The 27011-nt window shown below is 47.1% G+C and overlaps 1 protein-coding gene across 1 annotated transcript in view; it reads left to right on the forward strand.

Annotated features, from left to right (window-relative positions):
* The window catches only part of LOC137654557 (bleomycin hydrolase), a 188669-nt gene continuing 161658 nt past the window's right edge, over positions 1-27011 (forward strand). Inside the window, exon 1 of the mRNA XM_068388286.1 lies at positions 1-128. The gene's annotated coding sequence lies outside the window, so the exon portion shown is untranslated. The remainder of the gene's footprint in view (positions 129-27011) is intronic.

Consider the following 27011-nt stretch of genomic DNA (forward strand, 5'->3'; position numbering starts at 1 on the left):
ATTTATTGTCAGCTGACGGCGGATAACGTGCCTAGAAATATTTACAATTCTTAGCGTATATTTCTTCTTCTTCTTCTTCACCTACACAACACAAGGTTACAACTGCCAAATCATCTTGTCAAACAGCGGTAAGAATTTTGGTGCTATAAGGTTTACGTAACCTTTTCAACTTCAACATTAATCATTTTAGTATGATAATATACATTTATCGTTTGTTAAGTATTGGTTACAATTGTCTATATGGTTTCTATGGCATATCCTATACACTGTCATACCTTAAGGTCTAAGGCCGATTAAGCTGCAGTAAAGGTATTTTATATTCAGTTTTTAACGTAGAGGCTAAATATGTGGTGTATAGACAGTTACCAAGATACTTGTAGCTTTAAGTCTTAATTTTTCTTATACCCTACAGTAGGGTATTTGAGGTTAGGTCCTTTGTTATTTAGACTGATGGCTAGCCCCAATCCACGCCTAAATAGCCTCTGCATACCGTAGTTTATCACTTGACTACTGTATATGCCAAACTTGTCTAGCTGTATAAATTTAGCTTATACAAAGACGCCTTATGTTATTCTAGCTTTTCCCCATAATCTGAAGGATAGGCTATCTCACATACTCTTTGTTAACTGGGGTATATATATACCTGTGCACTTTCTAGAGCTACTTCTATTACTTTACTAGTTCCAGTCAAAGATACAATCATGTACTTACTTTACTTTGATGGCTGCTTTTCTGGTCCCATATAGCAGAGGAACCCCACTCTCTACAGGACTTCCACTGTCGTTTTACCTTGTTTGTTCAGAGTATTTAACGTTTCATATTGCGTATTGTTCATTTACTGTTAAATCGTCGCTGTAGGATGAGTGAGGATGCTGCATCTTAGATCAGTTGACGGGGGAGGTAGGATGGAGATTTTGAGGGAAGGGTCAAAGCCTGATGAGTAAGAATTCTACATTCTGTGTTAGATCATGCTAAGGGATAAGATGTTTTGAAGTTTATTAGTGCCACAAGATTGGGAAATGTTTGTTTTTAGTGCTACATAATTAGGAATTATTTTTACCCAAACCAGAATGAAGAGAGCTGTGAAATTAGGTATTAGCCCCTTGACCATTTCTGGGATTATAGACAACAAATACATTTATGGAGGTGTTTTGGTGATCCAGGTTGATGGCACCCTAGGCATTATTAGATATGATGGGGTCAGTTAGTTTGTATTAGGATAGAATTGATTGGCTAGTTAGGAATTGAAGCTGAATGGCAGCCCCACCTGATTGAAAGAATCTCTCAATGAGTTTTATCAGAGGAGTAATACCAGTTTTGCATTTGGGAGATGAAAACTTATACTGTATATACAGGCTATAACTAAGATTAGAAATAAGATTTCTGATAGGTGATATGTTGACTTGAAAAACAGGGTAATGCATTACTACCCAACATGAAAAAACAGGGTAATGCATTACTACCCAACATGAAAAACAAGGTAATGCAGTACTACCAAACATTAAAAACAGTGTAATGCAGTGTTACCCAACATGAAAAACAGTGTAATGCAGTACTACCCTACATGAAAAACAGAAAACACGGTAATGCAGTACTACCCAACTTGAAGAAAAGGGTAATGCAGTACTACCCAACTTGAAAAAAAGGGTAATGCAGTACTACCCAACTTGAAAAAAAGGGTAATGTAGTACTACCCAACTTGAAAAAAAGGGTAATGAAGTACTACCGAACTTGAAAAAACAGGGTAATGCAGTACTACCCAACTTGAAAAAAAGGGTAATGCAGTGCTACCCAACTTGAAAAATGGTAATGCAGTACTACCCAGCCTACTTATTGCAATGTTACCCAAGTTTAGATCAATCGAGTTTCAAAGCTTACCATAAACATTGCTGAGTTTCCCAACTGAGAGCCATCCTGTTTGGTTGTTCTTACTGAAGAATACTGTATACTGGATAGTGAAGATAAAGAATTATGATGTAGAAAAGTACTATAGCTTTTACCTCTTTTCAGTGTAAACCAAACCATCATCTTTTTCCTCTATGGATTGAAAAATCGCTATCATGTTTATCGATGGACAATTGTACTGTGAATTCTGTAGGTACAGGTGTCTGCCAGACTCACAAATACAAGAAAAATTTTATTTGTTCCGTAACCGAAATACAAACCACGCTATTTACATTGGGTTTACCTTTTAGCGCAGCTGAAATGACGAGCCAATAGTTTTAACGAGGGTTAATTACCCCTGCGCTAGTTAGTGGGGGATAGGGGAAGGGTAGCTTGCTACCCCTCCCCCCCCACACACCAGTGACTTGCTTCACTTCACTTTTGGCTCGGCGGTGAACAGACGTGTCTGTTCATCGTCCTCGTTGACAGCCTTTAATTTTTTTTTTCTGCTTTTTCTTTACTACAGCTTGTGTGTTTGTTTGAAGTTGACTACCGTTTATTATTATCTTACAATGCGTACGTGCCCTGGTGTTGCCGGCCGCCCTTGTGGGACCTTTATGTCGGCCTTAGATACGGACCCTCACACCCTTTGCCCTCAGTGTCGGGGCCGACGGTGTGACCAGGAAAACATGTGTAGTGAGTGTAGGGAATGGTCTGCCTCCCAGTGGGAGAGGTTTGGCTGCTGGCGTAAGAAGAAGTCCAAGAGAGACCGTTCTCCTTCGGGGGTTGCCTTGAAGGAGGAAGGTTCTCGGGACTTCTTTCGCCGCCCAAACCTCCTCCAAAGGTCCCCCTCGTCCGGCTCCTAAGGAGAGTCGGCCGAGTGGTAGCGCAGGCCCTAGTTCTGTTTCCCGACCTTGGGTGGGGGGAGAGGGCGTCGCCTCCCATAGCGGGGCGGTTCCCCCTCCTCCTCCGGGGGAGGCCATTGATAACTCCTTGTCTAATGATGATCTCTTACAGATTTGGGCTTCCCTGGGGCTTAAGGGGTTGCCCTCCAGGGTCGCCTTGATTGACCTTGTCTCGTTGGGGGCCGCCGTTAAGCAGTCGCCGGCGGTAGCAGAGGTAGACCCTCTGTCTATCGTCGACGTCGTGATCCCCTTATAAGGGGATTAAGAGGCGCCTTTTTGGATCTTCTTCCTCCGCAGGGGACTCCCCTCGTCGTACTCAGCCTACAGCTCCTGCTCCTTTGGACCTCTCTGCAGACCGTTCTCCAACTCCTGCTAGATCTTCACCTTCTGGGGAACTCGTCACCCGACGGGCAACGGTCCCTTCGGGGCAAAGGGATTCTTCCCTTCCACGTGCAGTGCTAGCGCACAGGCGCTCTCCTGCTCGTCAGCGCTCTCCTGCTCGTCAGCGCTCTCCTGCTTGTCGGCGCTCTCCTGCTCGTCAATGCTCTCCTGCTCATCAGCGCTCACCTGTTCGCTGGCGCTCTCCTGATGTTCGCCCTCCTTGTCAGCGCTCTCCTGAGGACATCCTACATCCTGTGGTTCCTGAGGAACGCTTAGCGCGCCAGCATTCTTCTGCTCGCCCTTCTGCAGTGTTAGCGCACAGACGCTCTCCTGCTCGTCTGCGCTCTTTTGAGGATCATCGCCCTGTGGTCTTTGACCATCCTGCAATTCCTGTTGGACTCCCTGCGCGCCATCAGTCTCCTGAGCTCTCTCATCCTGTGTCTACGCAACAGCGTTCGCGTTCTCCAACGCGTGTGTCAAAAGCACATGTTCGCCCACGCGCCTACGATCTTCCTGTTCCTGTTCGTGAACGCGCCGCGCCACCTGTTCCTTCACAGGTTCTCACGCGTCGCCCTCCTGCTCGCCAGCGATTACCTGCTCGCCAGCGTTCACCTGCGCGTCAGCGTGCACAGGCGATTTTAGTATTGCCTATTCGTCAGCGTTCTCCTACGCGTCAACGATCACCTGTTTATCGGCGATCTCCGGACCGCCCGCATGATTTACAACCTGCGCGCACGCGTTCTCCAACGCTTCGTCGACCAGAGGTTCTGAAGGGACATGGTTCGCCATCTACTAGCTCGCCATCGCACGATCATTCACCTGCGCGTTTTGGGCGCTATCGCTCGCCAACGTGTCACCATGTGACAACGCGCCATCACCCACCTGCGCGTCAGCGCTCGCCAGCTCACCACCGATCGCCTGTTGATCTACATCGCCAGCGATCTTCCTCGCCCACGCGGCAATGCGTTCCCTCGCCATCGCGCCAACGCTTTCGTTCGCCGACTCGGACACTCGCTCGTTCACCTGTACACCCTCGCGCCCACTCGCCTGCGCGACCGCTCGCCCGCGCGATCGTTCGCCCTTACGCGACCGTCGTTCGCCGCGAATTTCGCAGCCAGTGGTAGCAGCAGGAACGCGTGATCCTAGACAACGCTTGGGATCGCCTCCATCCAAACGCAGGATGGTAGTGCAGGACAAGGAAGATACTGAGGAGAGGTTAGTGCATCATTCTTTCCCACCTTCTTTTCAGGTAGGTACTGTGGTGTCCACTCCAAAGGATCGCCCAATCCCTTTCCCTCCAGCGAGGATTTCGGACTCTGTGTCCTTGGAGCAACAGACTTGGTTTGGTCCTCTGATGCGGGCGTTAGTGAGGGTTATGAAGCCAGCACTCGCCGATCTGGGCAACAAACCAACGGCTGTCTCTCCTACGCTGAAGAGAAAGAAAGGAGTAGACTTTGTGGTGACTTCCCCCAGGGCGAAGTTGGTTCCCAAGAGGTCTGTCACGAAGCCCCCTTCTCCTGCTCGAGTGCTTTCTCCTTCTCCCGTGGACGAAGCCTTTCCGTCCTCGGGTGAGTCCAGTGAAGCGGTAGTCTTCCCCTCGGCACCAAGGGACCAAGGGGGGAGACTTCGCTTCGTGGAGGAGAGTCGTCTCCTGAGGAAGGGGCTCCTCGACCCTCTTTGTTGGGATCCTGTATCCCTCCCAGGAGGGAATCCAAGGACTCCAAGACCGTCCCGAAATCATCTTCGAGGATTCGCCAGGAACCCATGGCTCCCCGGGGGAACGTCCACGCTTCATCCCAGGAAGAGATCCCTGGGACAGGAGACTTAGCTGCCAGCCCGCAAGGAGGAGATCAGCAGGAATCCGAACATGGCTTCTGGCAGGTCCTAAGCCTCATAAGGCAACTTAACGGGCTTATGGACCCCGTGATCGCCCCCCATGAAGGCAAAGACACTATCTTAGATGAAGTGTTTGACATTCGGAAGGCCCCTAAGTCCAGTGCGGCTCTGCCCTGGTCTCGGGGTCTGAAGAGTGCCAGAGCTAGGGCCAACGCTCAGCTCGCGATTCTTGCCTCTTCCAGTCGTTCCTCTGCCGGGAACAAACTCATCCCTCCTCCTCGTCTTCAGCAGAGGAGGTATTTCGAGATTCTGGGTGAGTCCAGCCTCGCTCTTCCTCTCCATCACTCTGTGGTGGAGCTGGCGAAGGGAGTTCCCCTTGAGAAGCTCTCTGCCCGGCAGGTGTCGTTCTCGGCGGCAGAGATCCTTAGCCACGAAAAGGTCGCTAAGTGTGCCATGCAGGCCACTTCGTGGCTGGACTTTTGGCTAGGATCTCTGGGCATCCTATTGCGCACGGAGGACTTGTCCAAGGAGACCAATAGGAAGGCCCTGGAGACCTTCTTGCTCTCGGGCACCCGTTCCATCGAGTTTTTGGCGCACCAGGTTACCACCCTGTGGGCCAACTCGGTGTTGAAGCGTCGCGATGCTGTGTCCGAGAGATTCCATCCGAAGGTCCCCGCTGTGGATGTGTGTAGGCTCCGACATGCTTCCCTTCTGGGGGAGAACCTGTTTGAGCCTCAAGACATGGAACGAACGGCTGAGAGGTAGAGGCAATCCAGCACGGACTCCCTCCATAGGGCCCTTACAGCTCGGCCCTATAAGCCTCCAGCTCCGTCGCAACAGCAGCAGCAGCCTCGTAAGGCTCCAAAGCAGGCACCGGCAGTTAAGAAGGTGGTATCTAAGCCCCAGCCCTTTCCAGCCAAGGTCAAGAGGGGCGGTAAATCCTCCAGGGGAGGCAAGACTCCTAGGGGTGGCAGTCCCCCTGCGTGTCCACCTGTGGGGGGATGCCGTCAGCGTTGCGTCCGTAGGTGGCAGCAACACGGGGCCGATGCTTGGACGGTCTCAGTGATCGGCCAAGGCTATCGCGTCCCGTTCACAACATCTCAACCTCCCCTGACAGCGAATCCAGTGTCGTTGAGCTCCTATGCCACGGGATCGGCAAAGGGGCTGGCCCTTCAGGCCGAAGTCGAGACCATGCTCGAGAAGGGTGCTCTCCAGGAGGTCGTCGACGGCTCCCCAGGCTTCTTCAGTCGACTCTTTCTTGTAAAGAAGGCTACTGGAGGCTGGAGACCTGTCATCGACCTCTCAGCTCTGAACGGGTTTGTCAAGCAAACCCGGTTCTGCATGGAGACAGCAGACACGGTCAGACTTGCGGTGAGACCACAAGACTTCATGTGCACACTGGATCTAAAGGATGCGTACTTCCAGATCCCAATCCATCCGTCTTCCAGGAAGTACCTGAGATTCTGCCTAGACGGCAAGATCTACCAGTTCAAGGTGCTGTGTTTCGGTCTCTCCACAGCTCCTCAGGTGTTCACCAGAGTGTTCACCCTGATTTCATCTTGGGCGCACAGGAACGGCATTCGTCTCCTTCGTTATCTGGACGATTGGCTGATCCTAGCAGACTCGGAGTCGACCCTTCTTCGGCACCGAGACAGGCTTCTGGATCTTTGCCAGGATCTGGGGATCGTGGTAAACCTCGAGAAGTCCTCTCTGCAGCCATCCCAACGACTGGTTTATCTAGGCATGCTTATAGACACCAATCTCCACAAAGCCTTTCCATCAGACGACCGGATAGCAAGGCTGAGGAGGGTGGCGGAACCCTTCCTCAGGCGAGAAGAACTCCCCGCCCAGTTGTGGTTGCGTCTCTTAGGTCAACTATCCTCCCTGGCTCGTCTGGTTTCAAACAGCGGCCTCAGGATGAGATCCCTTCAATGGCGGCTCAAGTCCCGGTGGAATCAAGGATCCGATTCTCCGGACATTCTGATTCCAATGGGGTCTCTGGAACAGACGGACTTGCGATGGTGGCTGGTCGACGAGAACCTGCGGAAGGGAGTGAGTCTTCTCGTCCTCCCCCTGGAATTGACTCTGTTTTCGGACGCGTCAAAAGATGGGTGGGTGGCGCACGTTCTGAACCAGAGGGCCTCAGGCCTTTGGTCAGAATCAGAAAGTGCCTACACATCAACCTGCTAGAATTGAAGCCCGTCTTTCTGTCTCTTCAGCAGTTCCAACGGTTCCTGACGGGTCACTCCGTGGTGGTGATGAGCGACAACACCACGGTAGTGGCTTATATCAACAAGCAGGGAGGCACTTTTTCGCAGCAGCTATCCCATCTTGCAGTAGAGACTCTGAGGTGGACCGAAATCCACTCGATAACACTATCAGCTCGCTTCATTCCTGGCAAGAGGAATGTGCTCGCCGACAGTCTGAGCAGGGCCTCGCAGATAGTGAGTACCGAGTGGTCTTTGGATCCTCAGATAGCCAACAAAGTCCTGACTTTGTGGGGTTCCCCGACTGTGGACTTGTTCGCGACAGCTTTGAACTTCAAGCTGCCCCTGTACTGCTCCCCAGTCCCGGACCCCAAGGCACTCTGGCAAGATGCTTTCCAGCAACGGTGGGACAACATCGACGTGTACGCCTTCCCACCGTTCTGTCTGATGAGAAGGGTGCTCAACAGGACCAGACTATCGGTCAACTTTTCGATGACTCTGGTAGCTCTGCTATGGCATCACGCGGAATGGTTTCCGGACCTTCTGCAGCTCCTGACGGAGCTCCCGAGGGAGCTTCCTCCACGACACGAGCTTCTCAGACAACCCCACTCCGGCGTCCCTCACAGGGCCGTAGCCTCGCTTCGGCTTCACGCCTGGAGACTATCCAGCGTCTCCTCGCGGAGAGAGGCTTTTCGCAACAGGTTGCGGAGAGAATGTCTCGGCACCTGCGAAGGTCCTCTGAGGGAGTCTACCAAGCAAAGTGGAGAGTCTTTTGTGGTTGGTGTCGTGGAAGGGGTATCTCTTCACTCGATGCCACTATTCCAGCAATAGCGGACTTCCTCGTTTATCTGCGGGAAGAAATGCGCCTTTCTGTCTCGGCAGTGAAAGGCTATCGCTCAGCCTTAATCTTGGCCTTCAGACTGAAGAGCGTGGATATTTCTTCATCGCTAGAACTCTCTTTACTCATACGTAGCTATGAGCTTACCTGCCCCCAGTCGGAAATGAGACCTCCTCCTTGGAACGTGGTTCGAGTCCTCAGGTCTCCTAAGAGACCTCCCTTCGAACCATTACGCCAGACCTCCGATTGCCACCTGTCTTGGAAGATGGCTTTCCTACTCGCTTTGGCTTCGGCCAAGCGGGTTAGTGAACTTCATGGTCTCTCGTACGACATCGCCCATTCAAGGGGATGGGGGGAGGTAACGTTCAGGTTCGTCCCTGAGTTTGTTGCCAAGACTCAGAATCCTGGAGTGCCGGATCCTCGCTTCGACTCTTTCAGGATCGCGAGTCTCCGTTCCGTAACAAGCGACCCAGACCAGCTGCTACTGTGTCCAGTGAGGTGTCTGAGGCACTACTTGAAGAGAACGGCTGCAGTCCGTCCTCAAGTGCGAGCTTTGTTTGTGAGCACAGGCAGGACTAAGAGGAGGGTCACCAGGAACATCATCTCAGCTTGGATTCGAAGGGTTATCCACCATGCCTTGAATCCAGACCCTCCTCCGTCACGTTGCCCTCAGGCACACGATGTCAGGGGTATTGCTACATCCCTGGCCTTCAAGAGAAACTTCTCTGTGACGCAGGTACTTCAAGCTGGGGTCTGGAAGCGTCAGACGACCTTCAAAGCCCACTACCTGCAAGACGTGACCCACAGGAGCCTCGATACGTTTTCTATCGGCCCTGTGGTGGCTGCACAACAGCTGGTCTAACCTCAGGCTCCTTTTTGGACAAGTAGCAGTAGGTTGAGGGCGTTGTTACCCGGTCTTAGTCTGCGTGAATGAAAGAGTATGTCTGACCCTTACTTCTTTCTTCATTCTCCCCTCTCTTGGGGAAGCAGCAGCCTGGTCCTCGCATAGCTGACCTCGACCTCTGCAGGTAGCCCATGCTTCTTTGTGCTCCTAGTATTAAGCTTAATACTGTTGCGTCTCCCATACCCTGACGAGGTGGTATTGGGAACGTCCTATCCTAGAATTCCTATCTGAAGGTCTCAAGGTCAACTTCATAGGACGAGTCACACTCTCCTCCACACACTGCTTATGTAGGCCACTCGTTCCTAGCGATGCTAGGAACTTGTGAGGTACAGGGGCTCCCTTTCTCTAGTGCTGCTCACTGAGGGATCGAGCCCCCGGGCAAGCCGAAGTCAGTAAGGCTGGGGACTTTCCACCCTTCCTAAGGGGTAAGTCACCCAATGTAAATAGCGTGGTTTGTATTTCGTTTACGGAACAAATGACAAATTCGAAGGTAATTTGTATTTTTCCTAACCATACAAACCTTAGCTATTTACACATATGTGCCTGCCATCCCTGACCCCCAAGTCAAGTCCTACCTCTAAGTGAAGTGAAGCAAGTCACCAGTGTGTGTGTGTGTGTGTGTGTGTGTGTGTGTGTGTGTGTGTGTGTGTGTGAGGGGGGGGGGGGTAGCAAGCTACCCTTCCCCTACCCCCCCCGCTAACTAGCGCGGGGGTAATTAACCCTCGTTAAAACTATTGGCTCGTCATTTCAGCTGCACTAAAAGGTAAACCCGATGTAAATAGCTAAGGTTTGTATGGTTAGGAAAAATACAAATTACCTTCGAATTTATCATTTTGCACATAAATAACATGGAAATCTCACGTTCTTGAACCTAACCTAGGACACAATGTTCTTACTCATGAGGAAGGGCAAAGTTCCATACTCAATTAAACTGACCTAGGAAGATGTGTTCTTACTTTCAAACATCATAGTATGGGTACTGTACTGGAGTAAATTGTATACCTTACCTAAATTACAGGCTGTTAATCTTTCAAATGAAGCATTGTGGGTTGTTGATTGTTACGATCCTCGTGGGGATCGAACCAGATTCTGTTGAATTAATTAATGAAATGGGGACATTTCAACTACAACCAATTAAAGACAATAGGAAATATAGAAAGAAAACTCGCAAAAGAAAACATAATTTTATTTACAACTAGACAAAGGTGAATGTTTCTTGATTGAGTACTTAGGAAGCACTGAACTAAACAAAGAGAATCATTTGATTAAACTACACTCCAGCAAAATAGGGGAACAGTCAAGATGGTAGATAAATAATACAAAAAGAATATACTACTCTTCGCAGCAGCTCTCGACGGTTGGCAGGAACGGAGATGTTTTCAGGTCTGGCGGCTCGTCGGGGGTAATGAGGGCGGGAGGCAACTCGTTAGGACATCTCGGACAAAGCTGGTTACGTCTGCATTCTCGTCCTTACGCCTTCTCTCCTTCGCTCAGCTGGTTCGCCCTCTCTCTCTCTTTTCTTGGGTTTCTTCCTCGTCTCTTTTTCGTACTCTCCTCTCTCTCTTGATCGCGTGGAAGTTTATATATCCCTGTATGGGAGGGGTTAACTATGGACAGGTCCATATAAGGAAATTTTCTCGTTTCTTCATCCTCATTGGTGTTCCTTGAAACCGCTGATAACACCTAGACGAACGCTCTGCTGGTGTAATCAAATTTCATAAAGTTGACTCCTTCGGCTAATGTACTTCTCTTCGGCGACAAACACACTTAATCTTCTCTTATGGGTTCCTTGGTCCTCTATAGACAGGGGCTCGTTGTGCTCAAAGACCTCCAACCTAGGCACATAACTTGACGATGGCAGCTTCAATAAACAATAGCGGGACCTTATCTCTCTCTCTCTCTCTCTCTCTCTCTCTGCTTCTCTAAGAGTAGAAAAATCACGTGTTTTAACATTCTTTCCTATATTATTCTATCTACCCATGACACGTCCCCCTAAAAGAAAAAAAAAGGAAAATCTACTGATTTTATCTTTTTTTTTAAACAAAGCTATCAAAGGAGAAAATCTCTTATCCCTAAACTGAGAGACAATTACTTCATTACTCTCGTATCATGTAACCAAAAGCAAAACACACTCTTACGTGTTGATAGAAGAAAAACACAAAAACAGAAAGGAAACAAACGTCCATATCATTCTGAAAAGTCTCTAGAAAGACTGTCGGCTATTACATTATTCTTTCCCTTTATATGAACTATCTTTAAATCATAGTCTTGTAATTCCAAACTCCAACGCATGAGACGTTTATTCTTATTCTTAAACCTATCTAAGTAAACTAATGGGTTGTGATCAGTATATACAGTTAAAACATGACCACTACGTACATAAATCTCAAAATGTTGCAAAGTTGATACTAAACTAAACAATTCCTTCTCAATAGTTGAATAGTTCTGCTGTGCTTTATTTAACTTCTTCGAATAATAAGCCACAGGGTGCTTGATCCCATTCACTTCTTGCAGCAGAACTCCTCCTATTCCAATGTCACTTGCATCTATCGCTAAATTAAATTCCTTGCTAAAATCGGGCAACATTAGTACAGGCTCGTGAATCATTATGGCCTTTAACTTATTGAAAGCTTCGATGCAGTCATTATCAAATACAAAACTTCGTCCTTTCTTGAAAAGATTAGTAATTGGAGCACTTATTTCTGAAAAATTAGGAACAAATCGGCGGAAATATGAAATCATTCCGATGAATCTCATTGCCTGTTTTTTACTGGTAGGAATTGGGAAGTTGATGATAGCTTCTATGTTCCCATCTTTTGGACAAATCTTACCTAGACCTACCTTATGACCCAAATATGTGATCGAGGTTTTTCCGAATTCACATTTCTTCAGATTTAAAACAAGTTTTGCTTTTTCAAGTGCTGACAATACTTTAGCTAAAATGCGTAAATGTTGCTCCCACGTATCTGAAAATATTACAAGATCATCCAAATACACAACACAGTTATCAATTCCATTTAAAACTCTATTCATTAATCTCTGAAAAGTACTCGCTGCATTCCGTAGACCAAAAGCCATAACTTTGGGTTCATAACTACCGAAAGGTGTTATGAAAGCAGATATTTTCTGTGCTCGACTACTTAAAGGTACTTGCCAATAACCTTTGGCCAAATCAAGTTTAGAAATAAACTTAGCATTTCCTATTTTATCTAAACAATCTTCTATCCTGGGGAGAGGAAAATTACTTTGTTTCGTAACACTATTCACTTTTCTAAAATCAATACACAGCCTATCTGATCCATCTTCCTTCTTAACAAGAACTATTGGAGAACACCAGTCACTTTCGCTGGGAACAATCAAACCATTGTCTAGCATATACTTAATTTCCTGTCGAACTGAATTTGTTTTTTCTGGGCTTAGACGATAAGGGCTTTGTCTAATGGGTTTTGTGTCCTGCAACTCAATATCGTGTTCTAAAAGATTAGTCAAACCCAATTTATCACTAACAGTTTCCGGATAATTTGAAAACACATTGAATAATTCCCTTGTTTTTTCTTCCTCTGAGCTAGAATTAAACAACGTGAAATTATTAAGAACATCAGAGTTCTTCTCAAAAGTAATTTCTCTCTGCGACACTGTTACAACTGGCATTGGACGTTCATTATATTTCTTTAGCAAGTTGATGTGCAACCACTTAGCTCTACGCTTACCCATATCAATTAAGTAATTCAGATTTCCCCTTTTTTCTATGATAGGAAATGGACCTTCGAACTTATATGATAATGAGGGACCTTCTTTCTGGACTAATACTAAGACTTTATCACCCACATGGAAAATTCTGTCTTTAGCCTTAAGATCGTATTTTCTTTTAGTTTCCCCTTGACGGTTGCTCTCATTTTCTTTTGCCATCTGCCAGGCTTTCCTTAAATCCTCTTTGTGATTTTCGATATTCTGTATGTAATCCTTTCTACCTTCTTCTTGCATTAACTTACACTTTAAAATTTCTAAAGGTCCTTTAGCGGTGTGACCGAACAACAAATCAAAGGGACTAAATCCCGTGGTGTCATTAGGAGTTAATCGTAAAGCCAACAAGACAAAAGGTAACTTTTCTTCCCAATCATGCTCAAAATTATTACACAACTTCCTTAAGCAACTTTTCAACGTTTGATGAAAACGTTCAACAATTCCTTGTGATTCAGGGTGGTAGGGGGTGGAAGTTACAAGTTTAATCCCTAACTCTTTCATTTTATCTCTGAAATACTTTGATACAAAATTGCTACCATTATCACTCTGTATAACGCAAGGAAGTCCAAATTTAGAGAAATAGTTCAGCAAGTGTTTAACTACAGTTTTTGCATTGCAATTTCTTACTGGGATTGCTTCTGGATATCGTGTTAGTCTATCAATGATTGTTAATAGATAGATATTCCCTCCCTTACTCCTGGGCAAAGGGCCTACGATATCAATTACGACATTCTCAAAAGGTTCTCCTACCGATGGGATATTACATAACGGGGCCCGGGGAATTACTTGATTAGGTTTGCCAGCCATTTGACATTCGTGACAACTTAAAACATATCTCTTCACATCACTTTTCATTTTAGGCCAAAAGTACGTTTTAGTTATACACTTGAAAGTTTTATTTACTCCTAAATGTCCTTGTTCATCATGTGCTAATTTCAAAATTGATTCACGAAGTTTCCTAGGAGTTACTAATTGCTCTATCACCTCCTCCTTGCTACCTGTCTTAGGACGAACATAGCGACACAAAAGTTCGTCTTTTAAACTAAATGTTTCCTTACAAACATTTTCAGGTTCATCATCCAATTCACAATCAAAAATTCTAGTTAGTGTTTCATCTTCCCTCTGCATCCTAACTAGTTCATCCTTACTCAATAAGCTAGTTTCTGAAACACTAATCTGCACATCACTTCTTTCGACAGCTACATCATCATCTCTGTTCACATCATCAACATTCGTAAAGTCAGTTTCCTCAACTACACTCATGCTAAGCTCATCGCCACTGCCTCTATTACCTACGTTCGAATCCTCGAACAACCTATGACCGTAGTCAATATCTGTATCTAATCCTGACCTGGTTACTATCATCTCAGGCACTTGAACTTCACTTAAAATAGGATTCACACACTTGGAGGTAGTTAAATCATTGCCAACAATAATGTCAACGCCGTCTACGGGCAAAGTATCCACGACTGCTAGTTTTACATCTCCTGTTACTAACTGACTTTCCAATTTCATCTTTAACAAAGGACAAACTACACAAGTGTTCGGAAACCCACCTAGCATAACTTTTTCTTTCATGCTGATTATTACATTCCTTGGTACACTCTCTCTCCTAACGAGTGATACGGCCGCTCCCGTATCTCTAAGCAAAACTACTTCCCTCGAATCACCTCCTTTAAGAGAAGAAATTAAACCTTCAGACAAAAATTCACCATAATGTTTCCTCGTTTCTTTCAAGAGATTATTCCTTCCCGAAGAAAGATTATTAACTAGTGACACAGGTTTTTTCACATTCGTACTTTCTACTGTGCAATTCCTAGCTATATGACCTTTCTTATTACAATTGTAACAAATGACCTCTGAATTACTGACTGCCCATTGGCTCCTACAGTACCGAGAAATATGACCTTCCTTCCCACACGTGTAACAATAATAATGATAATAATCCCTGTTCCTATTATCGTTATTGCTAGAACTACTTTTACTATGTTGTGCCTTACTTGACAAAAGATCGTTTTTCTTTTTACTGCCACTTAAACCATGTGTGAGACTGTACTCATCTGCTAATCTAGTAGCACCGGCAAAAGATGTTTCACGCCTATCTTCTATATATAATTTGGTGTCTGGAGATATGTTATCTTTGAAACTTTCTAACAAAACTAAGTTCTTGAGATCTTCAAAATTATCGACTTCAGCGGAAGTCAACCAATCACAAAACGACCTTTCTAACTTCTTTCCGTACTCTACATAAGTACTAGTATCATCTCTCTTCAAACTTCTAAACTTCTTACGGTACGCCTCTGGTACCAATCTGTATGCACTAAGTACGGTTTCTTTCACAGTTTCATAATCTTTACTTTCATCCTCAGACAAACAACTATACACAGAATGTGCTTTACCACTTAAAACTGATTGTAAATACAAAGTCCACTGTCTTTTAGGAGCACCTACTCTGTTCATTAACTTTTCAAAAGACATAAAATATTTCGTAACATCTTCCTCATCAAATTTCGGTATAAGTTTAAGCACTGCACTCATATCTAAACTATCAGTGTCACTATTTAAAGATGAATTGCTCCCTGATCTTCTACCTGGCCGACTGTTATGAAGAGTTTGTCTTAAACGAGCCATTTCTAACTCATGCTTACGCTGTTTTTCATTTTCTTCTCGCTTTCTTTCATTTTCTTCTCTTTCAGCTGCTCTTTCATCTCTCTCAAACGTTTCCTGTTCTCTCTTAATAACATAATCACGATCATCGCCATCTAGACCAAGAAGTTTACCTGAATCTATCAAATCTCTCGTAATCGCACTCATTCTGTTTCTTTCTATATTCTCCCTGTTTCAATTGGTTATGTAGTCGAAAATTCTGGCAAAGGTCGCCAACTGTTACGATCCTCGTGGGGATCGAACCAGATTCTGTTGAATTAATTAATGAAATGGGGACATTTCAACTACAACCAATTAAAGACAATAGGAAATATAGAAAGAAAACTCGCAAAAGAAAACATAATTTTATTTACAACTAGACAAAGGTGAATGTTTCTTGATTGAGTACTTAGGAAGCACTGAACTAAACAAAGAGAATCATTTGATTAAACTACACTCCAGCAAAATAGGGGAACAGTCAAGATGGTAGATAAATAATACAAAAAGAATATACTACTCTTCGCAGCAGCTCTCGACGGTTGGCAGGAACGGAGATGTTTTCAGGTCTGGCGGCTCGTCGGGGGTAATGAGGGCGGGAGGCAACTCGTTAGGACATCTCGGACAAAGCTGGTTACGTCTGCATTCTCGTCCTTACGCCTTCTCTCCTTCGCTCAGCTGGTTCGCCCTCTCTCTCTCTTTTCTTGGGTTTCTTCCTCGTCTCTTTTTCGTACTCTCCTCTCTCTCTTGATCGCGTGGAAGTTTATATATCCCTGTATGGGAGGGGTTAACTATGGACAGGTCCATATAAGGAAATTTTCTCGTTTCTTCATCCTCATTGGTGTTCCTTGAAACCGCTGATAACACCTAGACGAACGCTCTGCTGGTGTAATCAAATTTCATAAAGTTGACTCCTTCGGCTAATGTACTTCTCTTCGGCGACAAACACACTTAATCTTCTCTTATGGGTTCCTTGGTCCTCTATAGACAGGGGCTCGTTGTGCTCAAAGACCTCCAACCTAGGCACATAACTTGACGATGGCAGCTTCAATAAACAATAGCGGGACCTTATCTCTCTCTCTCTCTCTCTCTCTCTCTGCTTCTCTAAGAGTAGAAAAATCACGTGTTTTAACATTCTTTCCTATATTATTCTATCTACCCATGACATTGATACAAAGAGATGATGCATGCTTATCCTTACCATTGAGAGTAGTAATTAGCCTTTGGTGCTATGATTCTCATGGCATAGATTTATGAAAGTACATGTATTCTCCTGCATCATTTTTAATAATCTACATTTGTTCCTACACGGATACAAACCTTTGGCCTTTAATAGGAGTATGGTTTAAGTGAAGCTGAAAACTCGGCTGTCAAGATTTTATAACGAGTTGTTGGTAGTGGCACTCATACTCTGGAGCAATAACCGCCAGAGTGATACTTTTATAAGCGACCCATTTTTAAATATGTAACTTCCCTGGTAGTTACATATATATAGCTTAATCCCTCGTTTCGTTGCGCGCACGGCAGAAATTCAAATTTCGCGGCAATCACCGCCAGGTGAGTAGGTGGTCATACGTGAACGCCATCTCTCAGTAGGTACTGGGACCATTCCCAACATTCCTCAGAACTTTCCCTGCCGTTGATCGAGTCAACACGTCGGAAATTCGTTTCGTTGTGGGTTGGCTTTGTCTACAAATTTGGTGAAGTACCCATTGTTTATTGTTTATGGCTTTTGCTAACTGCCTTTTGACTATCGAAGATATTGGATTTTCCTTTTTCCCACGAATAAGATAGTTTTTTGTTGGTCCAACTGGGACAGTTTAATTTTAAACATAAAACTTACCCACTGGTTATATAAGAAAGGCTAAAGTCCCTGGACGCCCGACAGAAATTCAAAATCTCGCGGCAATCGCAGATACGCCATGTATACTAGTGCCCTCGCGGTAGACAGGCCGAACTAATCCAACCAATCCAGACCTTCTCTGCCGCCATTGCTGGCTGGAACGATTGGAATTTACTCGCAAATTACTTTGATCTCTCTCGTAACTCTTCAATATGGCCGACCCCTCCCCTTTATATAGGAAGTGTATTAAAGGATGTCATACTCGTCTTCCTAAAGCTTCTATTGATCCTCATACTATTTGTGTAAAATGTAGGGGTAAAACTTGTACTTTTGGGGATTGGTGCAAAGAATGTTTTTCTTTCCGAAAGTGAGTGGTTAGCTTATGAGCGCTATACTCAGAGACTAGAGAGAGACAGAATTAGACGTAGTTCTTCTCGTTCTGTAGATTTACCTGTATTCAATGTCATTGATCCTAATCCTTCCCCCGTAGTGGTAGATCAGGAACCGAAGGAACCTACGATGAAGGATATGTTATCCGCTATTCAAGCTCTCGGCGTAAGAGTTGAATCGTTAGCGGCGGACAATAACCAAATTATGTCCAAAATTAATTTGTTTAAATGTTGTCGTACTGGCGACCTATCAAGTGCGAAAAGTTCGGCTAATGTGTTCAGTGTTGTGGAGGGTGCGTCTGCGCGATCCTGTCGTTCGCCTAGCCTAAGACCTCTTTGTTCCGTAACCGAAATACAAACCGCGCTATTTACATAGAGTTTACTTTCGGCGTAGCTGAAATGACGAGCCATTAGAATTTAACGAGGGTGTATTACCCCCGCGCTAGTTAACAAGGGGGTAGGAGAGTGGTAGCCTAGCCTTAGACCTCTTTCAAGCTCCCGAACCCATGGGAGATGTTACGTCGAACGGCGAAAGGGAACGAGAGGCGTCATCAATCGCACAGACGTCTCCTCGAGCGTTCCTGCTGTCGTATCACAGGTCGCTCACCCACACCATAGGAAAGGTGAGTTTAGTGCATTTTCGCCATCTTCGGATGAAGTCTCGCGTGACAAGGTCTGGCGTCAAGCCTCTAGACCTCTTAAGAGAAAAGCGCACGCAGTGGAACAACGGCAAGATTCTCCTCCGCAACAACCAGGCTGTAGCCATTGGGATACACCTGAGCATTTTCAGTCCCTTGGCGAGTGTTCGCCTGCGAAATGCTCTGACCTGGGTTCTGAAATGGATAAAGGTTTGGTGCAGTCGGATTCGGAGCTGATTCCTGGTTCTGGTGTTATGGTTCATGCACCGCTGCTTCCATCAGACTGGTGTTCGTCTCCCGAAAGTGGGGAGCGATTTGGAAGCGATGAGGAAGGCGAATTCGCATTGGAAGAGGCGGCATGTGTGTCGCCTAAAGGTGATCCCAAATGGTCTATGCTGTTGGGCATGAAGCAGCAACTCTCGTCGCTTATGCAAGCTTATCGGCCTGCTGTTGTGCGGTTGGGCGTCAGTCTTCCGTTTTAGGCCCGTTGTCGCACAGGCGGCCTGTTGTCTCCGGTACTGACGCGTTATCGCACAGGCGATCTCCCAGCCGCAGTGTTCAACGGCAGGTTGAGATGGATGCGTCTCGTCAAGGATCTGCTTCTCAACATTAATCGACCGCGCATACCGCCGAACGTCAGTCTTCCAAACGCGACGACGTTCGCCAAACTGCGGAGCGGGCCGCTAAGCGGCAGGACGGAAGCGGATGCGATACGGAGCGTCAACGTGAGCGACAGGCAGACGTTACGCGTCAGTCAACCCATGACACTGCGGAGGGTCAGCGTGACGACACAGAGCGACAACACCACAGTAGTGGCTTAGATCAACAAGCAAGGAGGTACTTTTTTGCAGCACCTATCCCATCAAGCAGTAGAGATACTAAGATGGGCCGAGATCCACTCGATACCACTATCGGCACGCTTCATTCCGAGCAAAAGGAATGTGCTCGTCGACAACCTGAGCAGAGCATCTCAGATAGTGAGTACCGAGTGGTCTTTGGATCATCTAGTAGCCAACAAAGTCCTGACTTTGTGGGGTTCTCTGACAGTGGACCTCTTCGCAACGGCCCTGAACTTGAGGCTCCTGTTGTATTGTTCCCCAGTCCCAGACCCCAAGGCTCTCTGGCAAGATGCATTCCAACAACTGTGGGACAACATCAACGTATTCGCCTTTCCCCCGTTCTGCCTGATGAGGATGGTACTCAACAAGGCCAGAACATCGGTCAATCTTTCATTGACCCTCATAGCTCCGCTATGGCATCACGCAGAATGGTTTCCGGACCTTCTGCAACTCCTAACGGAGTCCCCAAGAGAACTTCCTCCACGACACAATCTACTCAAACAGCCACATGCTACCATATTCCACAAAGCCGTAGCTTCGCTATGACTTCACGCCTGGAGACTATCCAGCATCTCCAGCTCTTAGAAAAAGTGCTCTAGAGAATAGGTGGGGTTGATAGTTATAGGTTGGTGGTGGGGAAGCCCCACCCCCTGCTGGTTCCCAAAGTAGCCTCTTTTACTTCAGCTGCAGAGGCATACAAATATACTAAACTTGGTTAATAACTCTTCTTTCTTTTGATTTTGAGATTGGTCCTAATCTGGCATTCTTGGCCGTTAGTTTAGAACATTTATTAGCTGGAGCTTGGTGGATCCCTATTCACTGTGCCATTTTTGCAGGTGACATGACTGTAATATCATCACTCTATAATACTGAATAGGTAAATCATGGCTATCACTGCAGTGGGTTTAGTACAGCAAGTTGAAGAGTTCCATTAAGCCTCTCCCTCCTTTCTCTGGTAGCCTACTCAGGCTTCCAAACCCTCTCCTTCATCCTTGCCTGTGGGGTAACGTAGGACAATAGAACAATGAGCTTGAATCAACTTTACTACAAGCTCTGATGGAGTTGGTCCTACCTGCTTCCCCTAGAGAGGCAAGAGACGATGCCCTAAGAACATTGTGGCTTTCGTTATGGCTGGAGGGGATGTCTTCAGTGTAGAAGCTTATGTTAGCTTTAGTTACTGCTAAACCTAAAGCTTCCTCAGCCACCAACCCTTCTAATGCAGACCTGGCAGAGGAGAAGACTGATGTGAACCCCTCGGAAGATGTAGTTGATGACAGATCTTCACCTTCCGCAATTATTTTACCAGCAGCTCATGGAGCATTTTAGACGGGTAAGAGTATGAAGTTCCTTCGTCCACCCTCTCCTCATAGTCTGATGTCTTCAACCTTGTCTTCTATGGAGGCAAATAATTCACGCCTTGCTGAAGCTAAAAGGAGCAAAAACCAGCAGTACAGTACTCCCGAATGGGATCTGCCTCCCCTCTGAAGGTTCTCTCACCCTCCTCGTAAGATTGACCTTCTAGACCATCACATTCCAGGACAAGAGATTCGGTATGCGTGTGCATCCTTGCTGGTGCGCTGTCAATTTGTGCCTTGCAGGCATCGGAGAAAGTCATGCCTGACTCTCCTGCGAGAGTTCATTCTGCTACAGAAACCTTGGATTGCGATATTATGCACCCACATTTTGATGCACATTGCTCTCGACATTTGACTCTTATACTGCTATTAGCACACATTCGGCGAGACACTTGCACCCCCATTTTCTAATCAGGAAATCTTACCCTACTCATGTTTTCGCCTAATGTAATGGGCTCATGCTGTCAAAAGCGATCACCGGATCGCACTCAAGCACAACCCTGTATTCGCGGTCATATGCACTCACTTTTTAGTGCTCATACAACACGTTCTTGCCTCTAAATACTCTTGGATTCTTTCCTGTTAGCAGTCAGGCACTCTTGTCGGCTTGTGCCCATGTATGCTCGACTAATAGCTCTTACAAATTCACACCTGGAAGAGAATACTTGTGCTCACTGGTTAGTGTTCTGGTACATCACCTGTTAGTGGTCACTTGTGTTCAGCTGTTAGCGATTGCACACAATCTACTAGAACATTACAGGCCGTTAAATGTGCAAGCTGGTCGGCTTTTGATCACTCATCAGAAAGTGAACAAGATTTGCTGTGTATGGGCACTCTTGTGGAAGAGAATACAGCTATTCAGGCACGCAAGCTTTCACCCCTGGAATCTCATACTTATAGAGAGACAAGCACATTTTCATTTATTCTTCGGTAAGATCTTTCACAGTAGTGAAAACTATGCGTTCGCATTCCCCGTTTTAGGAAACATACTCTAGACCAACTAAGTGTGTGGTCACATATAGAATCTCCCTCAGCAGTTAGGTTTAGTTTCACACATTATTATTATTATTATTATTATTATTATTATTATTATTATTATTATTACTAGCTAAGCTGCAACCCTAGTTGGAAAAGCAAGATGCTATAAGCTCAAGGGCTCCAATAGGGAAAAATAGCCCAGTGAGGAGAGGAAACAAGGAAATAGATAAATCATATAAGAAGTAATGAACAATTAAAATAAAATTTTTCAATATTAATCTTACCCGATGATCATGTAGCTGTCAACTCCGTTGCCCGACAGAAATCTACGGTCGGGATACGCCAGCGATCGCTTATACAGGTGGGGGTGTACTCACCAGCGCCATCTGTGGTCAGTTACTCCAGTACTTCTTGTCAACAAGACCTCAATTTTTCCTCTGTCGTGCCACCGGCAAGACCTACATGGATACGCTGTTGATTTTGGAGTCTTTTGTTCACGATTTGGTGAAGTATTTGCTCTGAAATTTAGCCTTCGCTGTACAGGAAGCTTTAGCCTTAGCTTAGCAAGCTTTTGGTATTAATTTGATTCATTGGTTAACGATCTTTGCTTTACTTTGGAATTCCCCCTTTGACTACTTCTAGAATTCAAGATGTCTGACACTTCCCAAGTTCCTAAATATAGGCGATGTAGTGTTAGTGCTTGTAATAGGCGTCTTCCGAAGGCCTCTGTTGATCCTCACACCGTATGTTCCAATTGTAGGGGAAAATCCTGTCAATTGGAAGATCGATGTGGGGAATGTGCTGGGCTTTCGGAATTCGATTTTAATGAATTCCTCAGATATACTCGTAGGTTAGAGAAGGAGAGAGATAGGAGGAGTTCTTCTCGCTCTTTGGTTATTTCCTCTCCCCATGCCCCTCAACCTTTTCCTTCCCCTGTGGTGGTGACCCCCGAACCTGCTACGAGTGCTCAGCCTGCAATGGCTGATATGTTGTGTGCCATTCAGGCTCTCGGTGATAAGGTGGAGTCGTTGGTTAGTGACCGCAATCAGCTCTTGGCGGATGTCAGAGAGCTGAAAGCGAAGAGTGCAGTGGGAAGTGATAGTGCTAGTGCTGTGCATAGTGTCAGTGTCAGTGTTGCGCATGAGGATACATCTGTGCGTGCCAGTCGTCCTCCCAGTCCGGGACCTCTTGCAAGCTCCCAAGCCCAGGGGAGAAGCAATGTCGAAGGACCAAAGGGTTCGGCGGGCCTTGATCGGCGCACAGATGTATCCTCAGTGGTTGCGGACGTATCTGCTAAGGATCGTCCCTTCCACTCCCAGACGAATGAGCCCTTACATTCCTCGTCTGTGGAAGAGGTTTCCAGGAGGAAACGGTGGACTAAGGTCTCACGACCGCTTAAGCGTAAAGTCCCTTCAGAGCTAGTCCAACGGCCCAGGTGTAGCCACTGGGTCAGTTCGGACTCGCCGCAGTCATCGGATGACTGCACACCTCCCAAGAGAGGTAGAGTGGTCCCTCAACAGGCCTCTGCTCCAACCACAGTAGACCCTAAGTGGTCCATGCTGCAGACTATGCAGTCTCAGCTTGCGGCTTTTATGCAGGATTATCAGGCAGAGAAGGTTAACGTCCCTCCTCCTGTGAGAGCTCCTCCACAGTTGCGCAGTCCTCAGCCCATGCAGCATGCTCTGCAGACCTTACAGCATGAGCCGCATTCCATGCAGCATGAGCCTCATCCCATGCAGCATAAGCCTCATACCATGCAGCATGAGCCTCATCCCATGCAGCATGAGCCGCATGCCATGCAGCATGAGCCGCATACCATGCAGCATGAGCCGCATCCCATGCAGCATGAGCCGCATGCCATGCAGCATGAGCCGCATGCCTCACAGCATGCTCTGCATACCACCGCAGACCCTCCCTCACACCGGCCCTCTGCTTTTGTTGTTGCCAGCTCACAGTCTGTCCAGCAGAGGCATGATGATGGATCCGCAGGTACGCATGCACCCGTTCTGCAGGATTCACCTGTTCAGCTTGCTGCTCTGCCTTTGCCTCTTACAACTCAACTGTCGGGTGAGGAGGCTTCTGAGGATGAAGCTGCTCATCTTGATGATCCTCATTCTGATGTTGAAGGACACAAGTCTTCGCCACCCTCCTTAGACTTCCGCAAAGTCCTTGCTTTGTTCAGAGAGTTGTACCCTGAACACTTTGTGTCTGCAACCCCTCGTTCTCCTCCCTCCGAGTTTGCTCTGGGCATGCAGCCTACTGCGCCTGCCTTCACCAAGCTTGTTCTTGCCAGATCTTCAAGGAGAGCTTTGAGGGTTATGGGGGATTGGTTGCAGTCCAAGAAGCAACTGGGAAGGACCTCTTTTGTGTTTCCTCCTCCCAAGCTGGCTTCTAAGTCGGGCGTCTGGTATGCCACGGGAGAGGAACCTGGCTTGGGGGTTCCTGCCTCTGCCCAGGCCGACTTCTCAAGTCTGGTTGACTCTCCCCGCAGGTTGGCTATGAGACGTTCGAAGATCTGCTGGTCCCCTACAGATCTTGATCACTTGTTAAGGGGAGTCTTTCGTGCCTTCGAGATATTCAACTTCCTCGATTGGTGCCTGGGAGCCTTAAGGAGGAAGACTGCCCCTTCTGACAAGGACTCAGCCATGCTGATCATGTCCAGCATGGACAAGGCAATACGGGATGGGTCTGGCGAGCTTGCGGCTTCTTATTTATCGGGTCCTCAAGAAAAGGGAACATCTGTGCTCCTTCTTATCTGCTGGTATCACCCCTTGCCAGAGGTCAGAGTTACTTTTTGCTCCTCTGTCCAAGTGTCTGTTTCCGGAGGAATTAATTAAGGGGATGACTGCCTCTCTTCTCCAGAAGGATACGCATGACCTCATGGCTTCTTCTGCACGTAAGGCTAAGACCTTACCTTCCGTGTCTAAACCTTACCGCCCTCTAGCAGTTGATACTCCTGCTTCCAGGTTCATCCCACCCTTTCGTGGCAGAACCTCCAGCAGAGGAGGTACCCGTGCAGACAGTAACCGTGGCAAGCCCAAGAAGGGTTCCAAGTCCACAAGAGGCAAGTTTTGATTTCCTCCTCTCCAGACAGCTGTAGGAGCCAGACTCAAGACCTTCTGGCAAGCTTGGGAGAGCAGAGGTGCAGACGCTCAGTCTGTGAAGTGGCTGAGGGAGGGATACAGAATTCCGTTCTGCCGCAATCCCCCTCTAGCTACATCTCCCATCAACCTCTCTCCCAACTACAAGGAGAAGGACAAGAGGCTAGCGTTGCAACAAGAGGTGTCGCTCTTGCTACACAAGGAGGCAGTGGTCATAGTCCGGGACCATCAATCCCCGGGCTTTTACAACCGTCTCTTCCTGGTAGCCAAGAAGACAGGAGGTTGGAGGCCGGTGCTGGACGTCAGTGCGCTCAATGCTTATGTCACCAAGCAGACGTTCACTATGGAGACGACGAAGTCGGTCCTAGCAGCGGTCAGGCAGGAGGACTGGATGGTCTCGTTAGACCTGAAAGACGCATACTTTCACGTCCCCATCCATCCAGACTCCCAACCTTTCCTGAGATTCGTCTATGGAAAGGTTGTGTACCAGTTCCAAGCCCTGTGTTTTGGCCTAAGCACGGCACCTCTTGTGTTTACGCGACTGATGAGGAATATTGCGAAATTCCTTCACTTGGCAGACATCAGAGCCTCCCTCTATTTAGACGACTGGCTTTTAAGAGCTTCCACAAGTCGTCGCTGTCTGGAGAATATCAGATGGACTATGGATCTGACCAAGGAACTGGGCCTCCTGGTCAATTTAGAGAAGTCCCAGCTCGTCCCATCCCAGACCATTGTTTACCTGGGTATGGAGATTCAGAGTCGAGCTTTTCGGGCTTTTCCGTCGGCCCCAAGAATCAACCAAGCCCTAGAGTGCATCCTGAGCATGCTGAGAAGGAGCCGATGCTCAGTAAGGCAGTGGATGAGTCTAACAGGGACACTTTCATCGCTGGCCCTGTTCATCGAGTTAGGGACACTCCACCTCCGCCCCCTTCAGTATCATCTGGCTGCTCACTGGATCAAGGACATGACGCTAGAGACGGTCTCAATTCCTGTTTCCGAAGAGATGAGGTCTACTCTAACGTGGTGGAAGAACAGCATTCTTCTCAAGGAAGGTCTTTCGTTAGCTGTTCAGACCCCCGACCACCATCTCTTCTCGGACGCATCAGACTCGGGCTGGGGTGCGACATTGGACGGACAGGAATGCTTGGGAACATGGAATCAGGAACAAAGAACACTCCACATCAATTGCAAGGAGTTGTTGGCGGTTCATCTGGCCTTAATGAACTTCAAGTCCCTCCAGCTAAACAAGGTGGTGGAGGTGAACTCCGACAACACCACAGCCTTGGCTTACATCTCCAAGCAGGGGGGGACTCATTCGAGGAAGTTGTTCGAGATCGCAAGGGACCTCCTCATTTGGTCAAAAGATCGAAGGCTCACGCTGGTAACGAGGTTCATTCAGGGCGATATGAATGTCATGGCAGATCGCCTCAGCCGGAAGGGTCAGGTCATCCCCACAGAGTGGACCCTTCACAAGAATGTTTGCAGCAGACTTTGGTCCCTGTGGGGTCAGCCAACCATAGATCTGTTCGCTACCTCGATGACCAAGAGGCTCCCATTGTATTGTTCGCCGATTCCAGACCCAGCAGCAGTTCACGTGGATGCTTTTCTGCTGGATTGGTCCCATCTCGACCTGTATGCATTCCCGCCGTTCAAGATTGTCAACAGGGTACTTCAGAAATTCGCCTCTCACAAAGGGACACGGCTGACGTTGGTTGCTCCCCTCTGGCCCGCGAGAGAATGGTTCACAGAGGTACTGCAATGGCTGGTCGACGTTCCCAGGACTCTTCCTCTAAGAATGGACCTTCTACGTCAACCTCACGTAAAGAAGGTACACCCAAGCCTCCACGCTCTTCGTCTGACTGCCTTCAGACTATCGAAAGACTCTCAAGAGCTAGAGGCTTTTCGAAAGAGGCAGCCAGAGCGATTGCTAGAGCTAGGAGGACATCCACTCTCAGAGTCTATCAATCTAAATGGGAAGTCTTCAGAAACTGGTGCAAGGCCAATGCAGTTTCCTCAACCAATACCACTGTAACCCAGATTGCTGACTTCCTGTTACATCTAAGGAACGTTAGATCCCTATCAGCTCCTACGATCAAGGGTTATAGAAGTATGTTGGCAGCGGTTTTCCGCCTCAGGCTTGGATCTTTCCTCCAACAAAGATCTGCAGGACATCCTTAGGTCTTTTGAGACCTCTAAGGAACGTCGGTTGTCCACTCCAGGCTGGAATCTAGACGTGGTCCTAAGGTTCCTGATGTCATCTAGATTTGAACCGCTCCAATCAGCCTCTTTCAAGGACCTCACATTAAAAACTCTTTTCCTAGTATGCCTAGCAACAGCTAAGAGAGTAAGTGAGATCCACGCCTTCAGCAGGAACATAGGTTTCACATCGGAAACGGCTACATGTTCCTTGCAGCTCGGTTTTTTGGCTAAAACGAGCTTCCTTCACGTCCTTGGCCTAAATCGTTCGAGATCCCTAGCCTATCTAACTTGGTGGGTAACGAGCTGGAGAGAGTACTTTGCCCAGTC

This window comes from Palaemon carinicauda, chromosome 15 (genome assembly GCF_036898095.1).
Source record: "Palaemon carinicauda isolate YSFRI2023 chromosome 15, ASM3689809v2, whole genome shotgun sequence".
In the NCBI taxonomy this organism is placed as follows: domain Eukaryota; kingdom Metazoa; phylum Arthropoda; class Malacostraca; order Decapoda; family Palaemonidae; genus Palaemon; species Palaemon carinicauda.